The 20,725-nt window shown below is 46.3% G+C and overlaps 2 non-coding genes across 2 annotated transcripts; both read right to left on the reverse strand.

Moving 5' to 3' along the window:
- Nucleotides 1–12,082: 12,082 nt before the first annotated feature.
- Nucleotides 12,083–12,154, reverse strand: Trnai-aau (transfer RNA isoleucine (anticodon AAU)). The gene has a single exon. It is a non-coding gene; the product is annotated as a tRNA-Ile (tRNA).
- Nucleotides 12,155–19,680: 7,526 nt separating this feature from the next.
- Nucleotides 19,681–19,752, reverse strand: Trnai-aau (transfer RNA isoleucine (anticodon AAU)). Its single transcript has one exon. It is a non-coding gene; the product is annotated as a tRNA-Ile (tRNA).
- Nucleotides 19,753–20,725: the final 973 nt, after the last annotated feature.

Genomic DNA, 20,725 nt, shown 5'->3' on the forward strand with positions numbered 1-20,725 from the left:
AGAGGCGCGGCCTAGCGGTACTCTTGGGTACTTCGTCCTTACGGTCGTCTGCACCATCAGACTTTAGCTGACAACACTTCATATTACCGGCTAATATTTGCAGCTATGGCGACAAATTACTGCTTGGCTACACATCTGACACGTAACCGATGTGCTCTCCAAACCACAACACTTGCTTTTCAGAACATGTCTTTCACACATGTCTACAAAATCACCTTCACCTTCAAATACAGTTTCCTTGCGACTGACAGAGACGTAGGCAAAGTTTAAAGTTGCTATTTCCATTAAATCTCGTTAATCAGAAAAACGGTAATTTACACCTGCAGCGGAACAAAATTCCGTTCCGCCCAGCGTCTGGCTCGAACCCACGACCCTGGGATTAAGAGTCTGACGCTCTACCGACTGAGATAGCCGGCTACCTCGGTGAATACTTGCCGGGTAGCACGTCACACAGTACTCGTTTGGGTTGGGTGGTCCCATACAGAATCTCTCCATGCTGCCTAATGTTTTCCTAACGTCACACTCGTCACGTACTTCACTTTTATGTCATAATCATTTCTGAGAGGCAAAGAAATTGCATGACAACAAGCAGAGCTAGTGGCGTCAAAATTAACACACATACTTTATGTGACTCAAAAGCCGAACGAGTTACTTTCCGACGTTGTTTTAGATGTGCAAGTGCCAGTCAAAACTCGCGGTGTCGGCACTCTGCCGACCATTTCGTTAGTTAACACCGGTCTTGCTGTGTGTGTTTCAAGCTCAAGAGCATCTCCAAGCAAAAAATGGTCAACAGCAACATTCAGACGGTTTCGTACTGCTCAATTGCTACATTAAAACGGTATGTTTCTTTTTCAGAACTGGAAAAACACAAGCGTGACAGCATTCGAACCTGTAATCTTCAGATACGAAGTCCGACGCCTTATCCATTAGACCACACGGTCACTGACGATCAACATTTACATGTATACGACTCATCTCGAAACGCTCACACCCCTGAGGATTTGTGTTTTCGTTCTACACAGCCGCTGCCCCTTGCTCTTTCCCACCCATTCGTTACATTCAACCTCTGACGAGACCGACCAAATATAGACTGAGAAACAAGACCACACAATTTGTGCATTCGGAATCGAAGGCAGGCCGTCCCTCGCCGCATTTGCTACGATGGCCATTTGCTACTTCTGCAGAAGCGGCGGCGGCGACGACGACGACGACGACGACGACGACGAAGATCGCGAGAGACTCTGAGATATGTGAGAAATACATCTATAAAATGTAATTCAGACTGCCTCGTCCCACCTTATGCTGTACCGCTTTGGCAAATGCTTTATCTGCGCCATTCGCCTTAATCACATCTGAGAGTAAATCTTAAAAAAACGCCTGTCGCTAATTGTTCGTCATCACAGGTACTGTTTGCTATACGGCCACGACGCGCAACTGATTTCCAAAATTCATCTTTCTCCTGTGAGGATGGAACTTACAACCCCTGGTTTATTAGACCAGTGCTCTACCACTGAGCTAAAGAGGCGCGGCCTAGCGGTACTCTTGGGTAGTTCGTCCTTACGGTCGTCTGCACCATCAGACTTTAGCTGACAACACTTCATATTACCGGCTAATATTTGCAGCTATGGCGACAAATTACTGCTTGGCTACACATCTGACACGTAACCGATGTGCTCTCCAAACCACAACACTTGCTTTTCAGAACATGTCTTTCACACATGTCTACAAAATCACCTTCACCTTCAAATACAGTTTCCTTGCGACTGACAGAGACGTAGGCAAAGTTTAAAGTTGCTATTTCCATTAAATCTCGTTAATCAGAAAAACGGTAATTTACACCTGCAGCGGAACAAAATTCCGTTCCGCCCAGCGTCTGGCTCGAACCCACGACCCTGGGATTAAGAGTCTGACGCTCTACCGACTGAGATAGCCGGCTACCTCGGTGAATACTTGCCGGGTAGCACGTCACACAGTACTCGTTTGGGTTGGGTGGTCCCATACAGCATCTCTCCATGCTGCCTAATGTTTTCCTAACGTCACACTCGTCACGTACTTCACTTTTATGTCATAATCATTTCTGAGAGGCAAAGAAATTGCATGACAACAAGCTGAGCTAGTGGCGTCAAAATTAACACACATACTTTATGTGACTCAAAAGCCGAACGAGTTACTTTCCGACGTTGTTTTAGATGTGCAAGTGCCAGTCAAAACTCGCGGTGTCGGCACTCTGCCGACCATTTCGTTAGTTAACACCGGTCTTGCTGTGTGTGTTTCAAGCTCAAGAGCATCTCCAAGCAAAAAATGGTCAACAGCAACATTCAGACGGTTTCGTACTGCTCAATTGCTACATTAAAACGGTATGTTTCTTTTTCAGAACTGGAAAAACACAAGCGTGACAGCATTCGAACCTGTAATCTTCAGATACGAAGTCCGACGCCTTATCCATTAGACCACACGGTCACTGACGATCAACATTTACATGTATACGACTCATCTCGAAACGCTCACACCCCTGAGGATTTGTGTTTTCTTTCTACACAGCCGCTGCCCCTTGCTCTTTCCCACCCATTCGTTACATTCAACCTCTGACGAGACCGACCAAATATAGACTGAGAAACAAGACCACACAATTTGTGCATTCGGAATCGAAGGCAGGCCGTCCCTCGCCGCATTTGCTACGATGGCCATTTGCTACTTCTGCAGAAGCGGCGGCGGCGACGACGACGACGACGACGACGACGACGACGACGAAGATCGCGAGAGACTCTGAGATATGTGAGAAATACATCTATAAAATGTAATTCAGACTGCCTCGTCCCACCTTATGCTGTACCGCTTTGGCAAATGCTTTATCTGCGCCATTCGCCTTAATCACATCTGAGAGTAAATCTTAAAAAAACGCCTGTCGCTAATTGTTCGTCATCACAGGTACTGTTTGCTATACGGCCACGACGCGCAACTGATTTCCAAAATTCATCTTTCTCCTGTGAGGATGGAACTTTCAACCCCTGGTTTATTAGACCAGTGCTCTACCACTGAGCTAAAGAGGCGCGGCCTAGCGGTACTCTTGGGTACTTCGTCCTTACGGTCGTCTGCACCATCAGACTTTAGCTGACAACACTTCATATTACCGGCTAATATTTGCAGCTATGGCGACAAATTACTGCTTGGCTACACATCTGACACGTAACCGATGTGCTCTCCAAACCACAACACTTGCTTTTCAGAAGATGTCTTTCACACATGTCTACAAAATCACCTTCACCTTCAAATACAGTTTCCTTGCGACTGACAGAGACGTAGGCAAAGTTTAAAGTTGCTATTTCCATTAAATCTCGTTAATCAGAAAAACGGTAAATTACACCTGCAGCGGAACAAAATTCTGTTCCGCCCAGCGTCTGGCTCGAACCCACGACCCTGGGATTAAGAGTCTGACGCTCTACCGACTGAGATAGCCGGCTACCTCGGTGAATACTTGCCGGGTAGGACGTCACACAGTACTCGTTTGGGTTGGGTGGTCCCATACAGAATCTCTCCATGCTGCCTAATGTTTTCCTAACGTCACACTCGTCACGTACTTCACTTTTATGTCATAATCATTTCTGAGAGGCAAAGAAATTGCATGACAACAAGCAGAGCTAGTGGCGTCAAAATTAACACACATACTTTATGTGACTCAAAAGCCGAACGAGTTACTTTCCGACGTTGTTTTAGATGTGCAAGTGCCAGTCAAAACTCGCGGTGTCGGCACTCTGCGACCATTTCGTTAGTTAACACCGGTCTTGCTGTGTGTGTTTCAAGCTCAAGAGCATCTCCAAGCAAAAAATGGTCAACAGCAACATTCAGACGGTTTCGTACTGCTCAATTGCTACATTAAAACGGTATGTTTCTTTTTCAGAACTGGAAAAACACAAGCGTGACAGCATTCGAACCTGTAATCTTCAGATACGAAGTCCGACGCCTTATCCATTAGACCACACGGTCACTGACGATCAACATTTACATGTATACGACTCATCTCGAAACGCTCACACCCCTGAGGATTTGTGTTTTCGTTCTACACAGCCGCTGCCCCTTGCTCTTTCCCACCCATTCGTTACATTCAACCTCTGACGAGACCGACCAAATATAGACTGAGAAACAAGACCACACAATTTGTGCATTCGGAATCGAAGGCAGGCCGTCCCTCGCCGCATTTGCTACGATGGCCATTTGCTACTTCTGCAGAAGCGGCGGCGGCGACGACGACGACGACGACGACGACGACGACGAAGATCGCGAGAGACTCTGAGATATGTGAGAAATACATCTATAAAATGTAATTCAGACTGCCTCGTCCCACCTTATGCTGTACCGCTTTGGCAAATGCTTTATCTGCGCCATTCGCCTTAATCACATCTGAGAGTAAATCTTAAAAAAACGCCTGTCGCTAATTGTTCGTCATCACAGGTACTGTTTGCTATACGGCCACGACGCGCAACTGATTTCCAAAATTCATCTTTCTCCTGTGAGGATGGAACTTACAACCCCTGGTTTATTAGACCAGTGCTCTACCGCTGAGCTAAAGAGGCGCGGCCTAGCGGTACTCTTGGGTACTTCGTCCTTACGGTCGTCTGCACCATCAGACTTTAGCTGACAACACTTCATATTACCGGCTAATATTTGCAGCTATGGCGACAAATTACTGCTTGGCTACACATCTGACACGTAACCGATGTGCTCTCCAAACCACAACACTTGCTTTTCAGAACATGTCTTTCACACATGTCTACAAAATCACCTTCACCTTCAAATACAGTTTCCTTGCGACTGACAGAGACGTAGGCAAAGTTTAAAGTTGCTATTTCCATTAAATCTCGTTAATCAGAAAAACGGTAACTTACACCTGCAGCGGAACAAAATTCCGTTCCGCCCAGCGTCTGGCTCGAACCCACGACCCTGGGATTAAGAGTCTGACGCTCTACCGACTGAGATAGCCGGCTACATCGGTGAATACTTGCCGGGTAGCACGTCACACAGTACTCGTTTGGGTTGGGTGGTCCCATACAGAATCTCTCCATGCTGCCTAATGTTTTCCTAACGTCACACTCGTCACGTACTTCACTTTTATGTCATAATCATTTCTGAGAGGCAAAGAAATTGCATGACAACAAGCAGAGCTAGTGGCATCAAAATTAACACACATACTTTATGTGACTCAAAAGCCGAACGAGTTACTTTCCGACGTTGTTTTAGATGTGCAAGTGCCAGTCAAAACTCGCGGTGTCGGCACTCTGCCGACCATTTCGTTAGTTAACACCGGTCTTGCTGTGTGTGTTTCAAGCTCAAGAGCATCTCCAAGCAAAAAATGGTCAACAGCAACATTCAGACGGTTTCGTACTGCTCAATTGCTACATTAAAACGGTATGTTTCTTTTTCAGAACTGGAAAAACACAAGCGTGACAGCATTCGAACCTGTAATCTTCAGATACGAAGTCCGACACCTTATCCATTAGACCACACGGTCACTGACGATCAACATTTACATGTATACGACTCATCTCGAAACGCTCACACCCCTGAGGATTTGTGTTTTCGTTCTACACAGCCGCTGCCCCTTGCTCTTTCCCACCCATTCGTTACATTCAACCTCTGACGAGACCGACCAAATATAGACTGAGAAACAAGACCACACAATTTGTGCATTCGGAATCGAAGGCAGGCCGTCCCTCGCCGCATTTGCTACGATGGCCATTTGCTACTTCTGCAGAAGCGGCGGCGGCGACGACGACGACGACGACGACGACGACGAAGATCGCGAGAGACTCTGAGATATGTGAGAAATACATCTATAAAATGTAATTCAGACTGCCTCGTCCCACCTTATGCTGTACCGCTTTGGCAAATGCTTTATCTGCGCCATTCGCCTTAATCACATCTGAGAGTAAATCTTAAAAAAACGCCTGTCGCTAATTGTTCGTCATCACAGGTACTGTTTGCTATACGGCCACGACGCGCAACTGATTTCCAAAATTCATCTTTCTCCTGTGAGGATGGAACTTACAACCCCTGGTTTATTAGACCAGTGCTCTACCACTGAGCTAAAGAGGCGCGGCCTAGCGGTACTCTTGGGTACTTCGTCCTTACGGTCGTCTGCACCATCAGACTTTAGCTGACAACACTTCATATTACCGGCTAATATTTGCAGCTATGGCGACAAATTACTGCTTGGCTACACATCTGACACGTAACCGATGTGCTCTCCAAACCACAACACTTGCTTTTCAGAACATGTCTTTCACACATGTCTACAAAATCACCTTCACCTTCAAATACAGTTTCCTTGCGACTGACAGAGACGTAGGCAAAGTTTAAAGTTGCTATTTCCATTAAATCTCGTTAATCAGAAAAACGGTAATTTACACCTGCAGCGGAACAAAATTCCGTTCCGCCCAGCGTCTGGCTCGAACCCACGACCCTGGGATTAAGAGTCTGACGCTCTACCGACTGAGATAGCCGGCTACCTCGGTGAATACTTGCCGGGTAGCACGTCACACAGTACTCGTTTGGGTTGGGTGGTCCCATACAGCATCTCTCCATGCTGCCTAATGTTTTCCTAACGTCACACTCGTCACGTACTTCACTTTTATGTCATAATCATTTCTGAGAGGCAAAGAAATTGCATGACAACAAGCAGAGCTAGTGGCGTCAAAAGTAACACACATACTTTATGTGACTCAAAAGCCGAACGAGTTACTTTCCGACGTTGTTTTAGATGTGCAAGTGCCAGTCAAAACTCGCGGTGTCGGCACTCTGCCGACCATTTCGTTAGTTAACACCGGTCTTGCTGTGTGTGTTTCAAGCTCAAGAGCATCTCCAAGCAAAAAATGGTCAACAGCAACATTCAGACGGTTTCGTACTGCTCAATTGCTACATTAAAACGGTATGTTTCTTTTTCAGAACTGGAAAAACACAAGCGTGACAGCATTCGAACCTGTAATCTTCAGATACGAAGTCCGACGCCTTATCCATTAGAACACACGGTCACTGACGATCAACATTTACATGTATACGACTCATCTCGAAACGCTCACACCCCTGAGGATTTGTGTTTTCGTTCTACACAGCCGCTGCCCCTTGCTCTTTCCCACCCATTCGTTACATTCAACCTCTGACGAGACCGACCAAATATAGACTGAGAAACAAGACCACACAATTTGTGCATTCGGAATCGAAGGCAGGCCGTCCCTCGCCGCATTTGCTACGATGGCCATTTGCTACTTCTGCAGAAGCGGCGGCGGCGACGACGACGACGACGACGACGAAGATCGCGAGAGACTCTGAGATATGTGAGAAATACATCTATAAAATGTAATTCAGACTGCCTCGTCCCACCTTATGCTGTACCGCTTTGGCAAATGCTTTATCTGCGCCATTCGCCTTAATCACATCTGAGAGTAAATCTTAAAAAAACGCCTGTCGCTAATTGTTCGTCATCACAGGTACTGTTTGCTATACGGCCACGACGCGCAACTGATTTCCAAAATTCATCTTTCTCCTGTGAGGATGGAACTTACAACCCCTGGTTTATTAGACCAGTGCTCTACCACTGAGCTAAAGAGCCGCGGCCTAGCGGTACTCTTGGGTACTTCGTCCTTACGGTCGTCTGCACCATCAGACTTTAGCTGACAACACTTCATATTACCGGCTAATATTTGCAGCTATGGCGACAAATTACTGCTTGGCTACACATCTGACACGTAACCGATGTGCTCTCCAAACCACAACACTTGCATTTCAGAACATGTCTTTCACACATGTCTACAAAATCACCTTCAAATTCAAATACAGTTTCCTTGCGACTGACAGAGACGTAGGCAAAGTTTAAAGTTGCTATTTCCATTAAATCTCGTTAATCAGAAAAACGGTAATTTACACCTGCAGCGGAACAAAATTCCATTCCGCCCAGCGTCTGGCTCGAACCCACGACTCTGGGATTAAGAGTCTGACGCTCTACCGACTGAGATAGCCGGCTACCTCGGTGAATACTTGCCGGGTAGCACGTCACACAGTACTCGTTTGGGTTGGGTGGTCCCATACAGAATCTCTCCATGCTGCCTAATGTTTTCCTAACGTCACACTCGTCACGTACTTCACTTTTATGTCATAATCATTTCTGAGAGGCAAAGAAATTGCATGACAACAAACAGAGCTAGTGGCGTCAAAATTAACACACATACTTTATGTGACTCAAAAGCCGAACGAGTTACTTTCCGACGTTGTTTTAGATGTGCAAGTGCCAGTCAAAACTCGCGGTGTCGGCACTCTGCCGACCATTTCGTTAGTTAACACCGGTCTTGCTGTGTGTGTTTCAAGCTCAAGAGCATCTCCAAGCAAAAAATGGTCAACAGCAACATTCAGACGGTTTCGTACTGCTCAATTGCTACATTAAAACGGTATGTTTCTTTTTCAGAACTGGAAAAACACAAGCGTGACAGCATTCGAACCTGTAATCTTCAGATACGAAGTCCGACGCCTTATCCATTAGACCACACGGTCACTGACGATCAACATTTACATGTATACGACTCATCTCGAAACGCTCACACCCCTGAGGATTTGTGTTTTCGTTCTACACAGCCGCTGCCCCTTGCTCTTTCCCACCCATTCGTTACATTCAACCTCTGACGAGACCGACCAAATATAGACTGAGAAACAAGACCACACAATTTGTGCATTCGGAATCGAAGGCAGGCCGTCCCTCGCCGCATTTGCTACGATGGCCATTTGCTACTTCTGCAGAAGCGGCGGCGGCGACGACGACGACGACGACGACGACGACGACGAAGATCGCGAGAGACTCTGAGATATGTGAGAAATACATCTATAAAATGTAATTCAGACTGCCTCGTCCCACCTTATGCTGTACCGCTTTGGCAAATGCTTTATCTGCGCCATTCGCCTTAATCACATCTGAGAGTAAATCTTAAAAAAACGCCTGTCGCTAATTGTTCGTCATCACAGGTACTGTTTGCTATACGGCCACGACGCGCAACTGATTTCCAAAATTCATCTTTCTCCTGTGAGGATGGAACTTACAACCCCTGGTTTATTAGACCAGTGCTCTACCACTGAGCTAAAGAGGCGCGGCCTAGCGGTACTCTTGGGTACTTCGTCCTTACGGTCGTCTGCACCATCAGACTTTAGCTGACAACACTTCATATTACCGGCTAATATTTGCAGCTATGGCGACAAATTACTGCTTGGCTACACATCTGACACGTAACCGATGTGCTCTCCAAACCACAACACTTGCTTTTCAGAACATGTCTTTCACACATGTCTACAAAATCACCTTCACCTTCAAATACAGTTTCCTTGCGACTGACAGAGACGTAGGCAAAGTTTAAAGTTGCTATTTCCATTAAATCTCGTTAATCAGAAAAACGGTAATTTACACCTGCAGCGGAACAAAATTCCGTTCCGCCCAGCGTCTGGCTCGAACCCACGACCCTGGGATTAAGAGTCTGACGCTCTACCGACTGAGATAGCCGGCTACCTCGGTGAATACTTGCCGGGTAGCACGTCACACAGTACTCGTTTGGGTTGGGTGGTCCCATACAGCATCTCTCCATGCTGCCTAATGTTTTCCTAACGTCACACTCGTCACGTACTTCACTTTTATGTCATAATCATTTCTGAGAGGCAAAGAAATTGCATGACAACAAGCAGAGCTAGTGGCGTCAAAATTAACACACATACTTTATGTGACTCAAAAGCCGAACGAGTTACTTTCCGACGTTGTTTTAGATGTGCAAGTGCCAGTCAAAACTCGCGGTGTCGGCACTCTGCCGACCATTTCGTTAGTTAACACCGGTCTTGCTGTGTGTGTTTCAAGCTCAAGAGCATCTCCAAGCAAAAAATGGTCAACAGCAACATTCAGACGGTTTCGTGCTGCTCAATTGCTACATTAAAACGGTATGTTTCTTTTTCAGAACTGGAAAAACACAAGCGTGACAGCATTCGAACCTGTAATCTTCAGATACGAAGTCCGACGCCTTATCCATTAGACCACACGGTCACTGACGATCAACATTTACATGTATACGACTCATCTCGAAACGCTCACACCCCTGAGGATTTGTGTTTTCGTTCTACACAGCCGCTGCCCCTTGCTCTTTCCCACCCATTCGTTACATTCAACCTCTGACGAGACCGACCAAATATAGACTGAGAAACAAGACCACACAATTTGTGCATTCGGAATCGAAGGCAGGCCGTCCCTCGCCGCATTTGCTACGATGGCCATTTGCTACTTCTGCAGAAGCTTCGGCGGCGACGACGACGACGACGACGACGAAGATCGCGAGAGACTCTGAGATATGTGAGAAATACATCTATAAAATGTAATTCAGACTGCCTCGTCCCACCTTATGCTGTACCGCTTTGGCAAATGCTTTATCTGCGCCATTCGCCTTAATCACATCTGAGAGTAAATCTTAAAAAAACGCCTGTCGCTAATTGTTCGTCATCACAGGTACTGTTTGCTATACGGCCACGACGCGCAACTGATTTCCAAAATTCATCTTTCTCCTGTGAGGATGGAACTTACAACCCCTGGTTTATTAGACCAGTGCTCTACCACTGAGCTAAAGAGGCGCGGCCTAGCGGTACTCTAGGGTACTTTGTCCTTACGGTCGTCTGCACCATCAGACTTTAGCTGACAACACTTCATATTACCGGCTAATATTTGCAGCTATGGCGACAAATTACTGCTTGGCTACACATCTGACACGTAACCGATGTGCTCTCCAAACCACAACACTTGCTTTTCAGAACATGTCTTTCACACATGTCTACAAAATCACCTTCACCTTCAAATACAGTTTCCTTGCGACTGACAGAGACGTAGGCAAAGTTTAAAGTTGCTATTTCCATTAAATCTCGTTAATCAGAAAAACGGTAATTTACACCTGCAGCGGAACAAAATTCCGTTCCGCCCAGCGTCTGGCTCGAACCCACGACCCTGGGATTAAGAGTCTGACGCTCTACCGACTGAGATAGCCGGCTACCTCGGTGAATACTTGCCGGGTAGCACGTCACACAGTACTCGTTTGGGTTGGGTGGTCCCATACAGCATCTCTCCATGCTGCCTAATGTTTTCCTAACGTCACACTCGTCACGTACTTCACTTTTATGTCATAATCATTTCTGAGAGGCAAAGAAATTGCATGACAACAAGCAGAGCTAGTGGCGTCAAAATTAACACACATACTTTATGTGACTCAAAAGCCGAACGAGTTACTTTCCGACGTTGTTTTAGATGTGCAAGTGCCAGTCAAAACTCGCGGTGTCGGCACTCTGCCGACCATTTCGTTAGTTAACACCGGTCTTGCTGTGTGTGTTTCAAGCTCAAGAGCATCTCCAAGCAAAAAATGGTCAACAGCAACATTCAGACGGTTTCGTACTGCTCAATTGGTACATTAAAACGGTATGTTTCTTTTTCAGAACTGGAAAAACACAAGCGTGACAGCATTCGAACCTGTAATCTTCAGATACGAAGTCCGACGCCTTATCCATTAGACCACACGGTCACTGACGATCAACATTTACATGTATACGACTCATCTCGAAACGCTCACACCCCTGAGGATTTGTGTTTTCGTTCTACACAGCCGCTGCCCCTTGCTCTTTCCCACCCATTCGTTACATTCAACCTCTGACGAGACCGACCAAATATAGACTGAGAAACAAGACCACACAATTTGTGCATTCGGAATCGAAGGCAGGCCGTCCCTCGCCGCATTTGCTACGATGGCCATTTGCTACTTCTGCAGAAGCGGCGGCGGCGACGACGACGACGACGACGACGACGAAGATCGCGAGAGACTCTGAGATATGTGAGAAATACATCTATAAAATGTAATTCAGACTGCCTCGTCCCACCTTATGCTGTACCGCTTTGGCAAATGCTTTATCTGCGCCATTCGCCTTAATCACATCTGAGAGTAAATCTTAAAAAAACGCCTGTCGCTAATTGTTCGTCATCACAGGTACTGTTTGCTATACGGCCACGACGCGCAACTGATTTCCAAAATTCATCTTTCTCCTGTGAGGATGGAACTTACAACCTCTGGTTTATTAGACCAGTGCTCTACCACTGAGCTAAAGAGGAGCGGCCTAGCGGTACTCTTGGGTACTTCGTCCTTACGGTCGTCTGCACCATCAGACTTTAGCTGACAACACTTCATATTACCGGCTAATATTTGCAGCTATGGCGACAAATTACTGCTTGGCTACACATCTGACACGTAACCGATGTGCTCTCCAAACCACAACACTTGCTTTTCAGAACATGTCTTTCACACATGTCTACAAAATCACCTTCACCTTCAAATACAGTTTCCTTGCGACTGACAGAGACGTAGGCAAAGTTTAAAGTTGCTATTTCCATTAAATCTCGTTAATCAGAAAAACGGTAATTTACACCTGCAGCGGAACAAAATTCCGTTCCGCCCAGCGTCTGGCTCGAACCCACGACCCTGGGATTAAGAGTCTGACGCTCTACCGACTGAGATAGCCGGCTACCTCGGTGAATACTTGCCGGGTAGCACGTCACACAGTACTCGTTTGGGTTGGGTGGTCCCATACAGCATCTCTCCATGCTGCCTAATGTTTTCCTAACGTCACACTCGTCACGTACTTCACTTTTATGTCATAATCATTTCTGAGAGGCAAAGAAATTGCATGACAACAAGCAGAGCTAGTGGCGTCAAAATTAACACACATACTTTATGTGACTCAAAAGCCGAACGAGTTACTTTCCGACGTTGTTTTAGATGTGCAAGTGCCAGTCAAAACTCGCGGTGTCGGCACTCTGCCGACCATTTCGTTAGTTAACACCGGTCTTGCTGTGTGTGTTTCAAGCTCAAGAGCATCTCCAAGCAAAAAATGGTCAACAGCAACATTCAGACGGTTTCGTACTGCTCAATTGCTACATTAAAACGGTATGTTTCTTTTTCAGAACTGGAAAAACACAAGCGTGACAGCATTCGAACCTGTAATCTTCAGATACGAAGTCCGACGCCTTATCCATTAGACCACACGGTCACTGACGATCAACATTTACATGTATACGACTCATCTCGAAACGCTCACACCCCTGAGGATTTGTGTTTTCGTTCTACACAGCCGCTGCCCCTTGCTCTTTCCCACCCATTCGTTACATTCAACCTATGACGAGACCGACCAAATATAGACTGAGAAACAAGACCACACAATTTGTGCATTCGGAATCGAAGGCAGGCCGTCCCTCGCCGCATTTGCTACGATGGCCATTTGCTACTTCTGCAGAAGCGGCGGCGGCGACGACGACGACGACGACGACGAAGATCGCGAGAGACTCTGAGATATGTGAGAAATACATCTATAAAATGTAATTCAGACTGCCTCGTCCCACCTTATGCTGTACCGCTTTGGCAAATGCTTTATCTGCGCCATTCGCCTTAATCACATCTGAGAGTAAATCTTAAAAAAACGCCTGTCGCTAATTGTTCGTCATCACAGGAACTGTTTGCTATACGGCCACGACGCGCAACTGATTTCCAAAATTCATCTTTCTCCTGTGAGGATGGAACTTACAACCCCTGGTTTATTAGACCAGTGCTCTACCACTGAGCTAAAGAGGCGCGGCCTAGCGGTACTCTTGGGTACTTCGTCCTTACGGTCGTCTGCACCATCAGACTTTAGCTGACAACACTTCATATTACCGGCTAATATTTGCAGCTATGGCGACAAATTACTGCTTGGCTACACATCTGACACGTAACCGATGTGCTCTCCAAACCACAACACTTGCTTTTCAGAACATGTCTTTCACACATGTCTACAAAATCACCTTCACCTTCAAATACAGTTTCCTTGCGACTGACAGAGACGTAGGCAAAGTTTAAAGTTGCTATTTCCATTAAATCTCGTTAATCAGAAAAACGGTAATTTACACCTGCAGCGGAACAAAATTCCGTTCCGCCCAGCGTCTGGCTCGAACCCACGACCCTGGGATTAAGAGTCTGACGCTCTACCGACTGAGATAGCCGGCTACCTCGGTGAATACTTGCCGGGTAGCACGTCACACAGTACTCGTTTGGGTTGGGTGGTCCCATACAGCATCTCTCCATGCTGCCTAATGTTTTCCTAACGTCACACTCGTCACGTACTTCACTTTTATGTCATAATCATTTCTGAGAGGCAAAGAAATTGCATGACAACAAGCAGAGCTAGTGGCGTCAAAATTAACACACATACTTTATGTGACTCAAAAGCCGAACGAGTTACTTTCCGACGTTGTTTTAGATGTGCAAGTGCCAGTCAAAACTCGCGGTGTCGGCACTCTGCCGACCATTTCGTTAGTTAACACCGGTCTTGCTGTGTGTGTTTCAAGCTCAAGAGCATCTCCAAGCAAAAAATGGTCAACAGCAACATTCAGACGGTTTCGTACTGCTCAATTGCTACATTAAAACGGTATGTTTCTTTTTCAGAACTGGAAAAACACAAGCGTAACAGCATTCGAACCTGTAATCTTCAGATACGAAGTCCGACGCCTTATCCATTAGACCACACGGTCACTGACGATCAACATTTACATGTATACGACTCATCTCGAAACGCTCACACCCCTGAGGATTTGTGTTTTCGTTCTACACAGCCGCTGCCCCTTGCTCTTTCCCACCCATTCGTTACATTCAACCTCTGACGAGACCGACCAAATATAGACTGAGAAACAAGACCACACAATTTGTGCATTCGGAATCGAAGGCAGGCCGTCCCTCGCCGCATTTGCTACGATGGCCATTTGCTACTTCTGCAGAAGCGGCGGCGGCGACGACGACGACGACGACGACGAAGATCGCGAGAGACTCTGAGATATGTGAGAAATACATCTATAAAATGTAATTCAGACTGCCTCGTCCCACCTTATGCTGTACCGCTTTGGCAAATGCTTTATCTGCGCCATTCGCCTTAATCACATCTGAGAGTAAATCTTAAAAAAACGCCTGTCGCTAATTGTTCGTCATCACAGGTACTGTTTGCTATACGGCCACGACGCGCAACTGATTTCCAAAATTCATCTTTCTCCTGTGAGGATGGAACTTACAACCCCTGGTTTATTAGACCAGTGCTCTACCACTGAGCTAAAGAGGCGCGGCCTAGCGGTACTCTTGGGTACTTCGTCCTTACGGTCGTCTGCACCATCAGACTTTAGCTGACAACACTTCATATTACCGGCTAATATTTGCAGCTATGGCGACAAATTACTGCTTGGCTACACATCTGACACGTAACCGATGTGCTCTCCAAACCACAACACTTGCTTTTCAGAACATGTCTTTCACACATGTCTACAAAATCACCTTCACCTTCAAATACAGTTTCCTTGCGACTGACAGAGACGTAGGCAAAGTTTAAAGTTGCTATTTCCATTAAATCTCGTTAATCAGAAAAACGGTAATTTACACCTGCAGCGGAACAAAATTCCGTTCCGCCCAGCGTCTGGCTCGAACCCACGACCCTGGGATTAAGAGTCTGACGCTCTACCGACTGAGATAGCCGGCTACCTCGGTGAATACTTGCCGGGTAGCACGTCACACAGTACTCGTTTGGGTTGGGTGGTCCCATACAGCATCTCTCCATGCTGCCTAATGTTTTCCTAACGTCACACTCGTCACGTACTTCACTTTTATGTCATAATCATTTCTGAGAGGCAAAGAAATTGCATGACAACAAGCAGAGCTAGTGGCGTCAAAAGTAACACACATACTTTATGTGACTCAAAAGCCGAACGAGTTACTTTCCGACGTTGTTTTAGATGTGCAAGTGCCAGTCAAAACTCGCGGTGTCGGCACTCTGCCGACCATTTCGTTAGTTAACACCGGTCTTGCTGTGTGTGTTTCAAGCTCAAGAGCATCTCCAAGCAAAAAATGGTCAACAGCAACATTCAGACGGTTTCGTACTGCTCAATTGCTACATTAAAACGGTATGTTTCTTTTTCAGAACTGGAAAAACACAAGCGTGACAGCATTCGAACCTGTAATCTTCAGATACGAAGTCCGACGCCTTATCCATTAGACCACACGGTCACTGACGATCAACATTTACATGTATACGACTCATCTCGAAACGCTCACACCCCTGAGGATTTGTGTTTTCGTTCTACACAGCCGCTGCCCCTTGCTCTTTCCCACCCATTCGTTACATTCAACCTCTGACGAGACCGACCAAATATAGACTGAGAAACAAGACCACACAATTTGTGCATTCGGAATCGAAGGCAGGCCGTCCCTCGCCGCATTTGCTACGATGGCCATTTGCTACTTCTGCAGAAGCGGCGGCGGCGACGACGACGACGACGACGACGACGAAGATCGCGAGAGACTCTGAGATATGTGAGAAATACATCTATAAAATGTAATTCAGACTGCCTCGTCCCACCTTATGCTGTACCGCTTTGGCAAATGCTTTATCTGCGCCATTCGCCTTAATCACATCTGAGAGTAAATCTTAAAAAAACGCCTGTCGCTAATTGTTCGTCATCACAGGTACTGTTTGCTATACGGCCACGACGCGCAACTGATTTCCAAAATTCATCTTTCTCCTGTGAGGATGGAACTTACAACCCCTGGTTTATTAGACCAGTGCTCTACCACTGAGCTAAAGAGCCGCGGCCTAGCGGTACTCTTGGGTACTTCGTCCTTACGGTCGTCTGCACCATCAGACTTTAGCTGACAACACTTCATATTACCGGCTAATATTTGCAGCTATGGCGACAAATTACTGCTTGGCTACACATCTGACACGTAACCGATGTGCTCTCCAAACCACAACACTTGCATTTCAGAACATGTCTTTCACACATGTCTACAAAATCACCTTCAAATTCAAATACAGTTTCCTTGCGACTGACAGAGACGTAGGCAAAGTTTAAAGTTGCTATTTCCATTAAATCTCGTTAATCAGAAAAACGGTAATTTACACCTGCAGCGGAACAAAATTCCATTCCGCCCAGCGTCTGGCTCGAACCCACGACTCTGGGATTAAGAGTCTGACGCTCTACCGACTGAGATAGCCGGCTACCTCGGTGAATACTTGCCGGGTAGCACGTCACACAGTACTCGTTTGGGTTGGGTGGTCCCATACAGAATCTCTCCATGCTGCCTAATGTTTTCCTAACGTCACACTCGTCACGTACTTCACTTTTATGTCATAATCATTTCTGAGAGGCAAAGAAATTGCATGACAACAAACAGAGCTAGTGGCGTCAAAATTAACACACATACTTTATGTGACTCAAAAGCCGAACGAGTTACTTTCCGACGTTGTTTTAGATGTGCAAGTGCCAGTCAAAACTCGCGGTGTCGGCACTCTGCCGACCATTTCGTTAGTTAACACCGGTCTTGCTGTGTGTGTTTCAAGCTCAAGAGCATCTCCAAGCAAAAAATGGTCAACAGCAACATTCAGACGGTTTCGTACTGCTCAATTGCTACATTAAAACGGTATGTTTCTTTTTCAGAACTGGAAAAACACAAGCGTGACAGCATTCGAACCTGTAATCTTCAGATACGAAGTCCGACGCCTTATCCATTAGACCACACGGTCACTGACGATCAACATTTACATGTATACGACTCATCTCGAAACGCTCACACCCCTGAGGATTTGTGTTTTCGTTCTACACAGCCGCTGCCCCTTGCTCTTTCCCACCCATTCGTTACATTCAACCTCTGACGAGACCGACCAAATATAGACTGAGAAACAAGACCACACAATTTGTGCATTCGGAATCGAAGGCAGGCCGTCCCTCGCCGCATTTGCTACGATGGCCATTTGCTACTTCTGCAGAAGCGGCGGCGGCGACGACGACGACGACGACGACGACGACGACGACGACGACGACGACGACGAAGATCGCGAGAGGCTCTGAGATATGTGAGAAATACATCTATAAAATGTAATTCAGACTGCCTCGTCCCACCTTATGCTGTACCGCTTTGGCAAATGCTTTATCTGCGCCATTCGCCTTAATCACATCTGAGAGTAAATCTTAAAAAAACGCCTGTCGCTAATTGTTCGTCATCACAGGTACTGTTTGCTATACGGCCACGACGCGCAACTGATTTCCAAAATTCATCTTTCTCCTGTGAGGATGGAACTTACAACCCCTGGTTTATTAGACCAGTGCTCTACCACTGAGCTAAAGAGGCGCGGCCTAGCGGTACTCTAGGGTACTTTGTCCTTACGGTCGTCTGCACCATCAGACTTTAGCTGACAACACTTCATATTACCGGCTAATATTTGCAGCTATGGCGACAAATTACTGCTTGGCTACACATCTGACACGTAACCGATGTGCTCTCCAAACCACAACACTTGCTTTTCAGAACATGTCTTTCACACATGTCTACAAAATCACCTTCACCTTCAAATACAGTTTCCTTGCGACTGACAGAGACGTAGGCAAAGTTTAAAGTTGCTATTTCCATTAAATCTCGTTAATCAGAAAAACGGTAATTTACACCTGCAGCGGAACAAAATTCCGTTCCGCCCAGCGTCTGGCTCGAACCCACAACCCTGGGATTAAGAGTCTGACGCTCTACCGACTGAGATAGCCGGCTACCTCGGTGAATACTTGCCGGGTAGCACGTCACACAGTACTCGTTTGGGTTGGGTGGTCCCATACAGCATCTCTCCATGCTGCCTAATGTTTTCCTAACGTCACACTCGTCACGTACTTCACTTTTATGTCATAATCATTTCTGAGAGGCAAAGAAATTGCATGACAACAAGCAGAGCTAGTGGCGTCAAAATTAACACACATACTTTATGTGACTCAAAAGCCGAACGAGTTACTTTCCGACGTTGTTTTAGATGTGCAAGTGCCAGTCAAAACTCGCGGTGTCGGCACTCTGCCGACCATTTCGTTAGTTAACACCGGTCTTGCTGTGTGTGTTTCAAGCTCAAGAGCATCTCCAAGCAAAAAATGGTCAACAGCAACATTCAGACGGTTTCGTACTGCTCAATTGGTACATTAAAACGGTATGTTTCTTTTTCAGAACTGGAAAAACACAAGCGTGACAGCATTCGAACCTGTAATCTTCAGATACGAAGTCCGACGCCTTATCCATTAGACCACACGGTCACTGACGATCAACATTTACATGTATACGACTCATCTCGAAACGCTCACACCCCTGAGGATTTGTGTTTTCGTTCTACACAGCCGCTGCCCCTTGCTCTTTCCCACCCATTCGTTACATTCAACCTCTGACGAGACCGACCAAATATAGACTGAGAAACAAGACCACACAATTTGTGCATTCGGAATCGAAGGCAGGCCGTCCCTCGCCGCATTTGCTACGATGGCCATTTGCTACTTCTGCAGAAGCGGCGGCGGCGACGACGACGACGACGACGACGACGAAGATCGCGAGAGACTCTGAGATATGTGAGAAATACATCTATAAAATGTAATTCAGACTGCCTCGTCCCACCTTATGCTGTACCGCTTTGGCAAATGCTTTATCTGCGCCATTCGCCTTAATCACATCTGAGAGTAAATCTTAAAAAAACGCCTGTCGCTAATTGTTCGTCATCACAGGTACTGTTTGCTATACGGCCACGACGCGCAACTGATTTCCAAAATTCATCTTTCTCCTGTGAGGATGGAACTTACAACCTCTGGTTTATTAGACCAGTGCTCTACCACTGAGCTAAAGAGGAGCGGCCTAGCGGTACTCTTGGGTACTTCGTCCTTACGGTCGTCTGCACCATCAGACTTTAGCTGACAACACTTCATATTACCGGCTAATATTTGCAGCTATGGCGACAAATTACTGCTTGGCTACACATCTGACACGTAACCGATGTGCTCTCCAAACCACAACACTTGCTTTTCAGAACATGTCTTTCACACATGTCTACAAAATCACCTTCACCTTCAAATACAGTTTCCTTGCGACTGACAGAGACGTAGGCAAAGTTTAAAGTTGCTATTTCCATTAAATCTCGTTAATCAGAAAAACGGTAATTTACACCTGCAGCGGAACAAAATTCCGTTCCGCCCAGCGTCTGGCTCGAACCCACGACCCTGGGATTAAGAGTCTGACGCTCTACCGACTGAGATAGCCGGCTACCTCGGTGAATACTTGCCGGGTAGCACGTCACACAGTACTCGTTTGGGTTGGGTGGTCCCATACAGCATCTCTCCATGCTGCCTAATGTTTTCCTAACGTCACACTCGTCACGTACTTCACTTTTATGTCATAATCATTTCTGAGAGGCAAAGAAATTGCATGACAACAAGCAGAGCTAGTGGCGTCAAAATTAACACACATACTTTATGTGACTCAAAAGCCGAACGAGTTACTTTCCGACGTTGTTTTAGATGTGCAAGTGCCAGTCAAAACTCGCGGTGTCGGCACTCTGCCGACCATTTCGTTAGTTAACACCGGTCTTGCTGTGTGTGTTTCAAGCTCAAGAGCATCTCCAAGCAAAAAATGGTCAACAGCAACATTCAGACGGTTTCGTACTGCTCAATTGCTACATTAAAACGGTATGTTTCTTTTTCAGAACTGGAAAAACACAAGCGTGACAGCATTCGAACCTGTAATCTTCAGATACGAAGTCCGACGCCTTATCCATTAGACCACACGGTCACTGACGATCAACATTTACATGTATACGACTCATCTCG

Source organism: Schistocerca gregaria, unplaced genomic scaffold, assembly GCF_023897955.1.
Source record: "Schistocerca gregaria isolate iqSchGreg1 unplaced genomic scaffold, iqSchGreg1.2 ptg000470l, whole genome shotgun sequence".
In the NCBI taxonomy this organism is placed as follows: domain Eukaryota; kingdom Metazoa; phylum Arthropoda; class Insecta; order Orthoptera; family Acrididae; genus Schistocerca; species Schistocerca gregaria.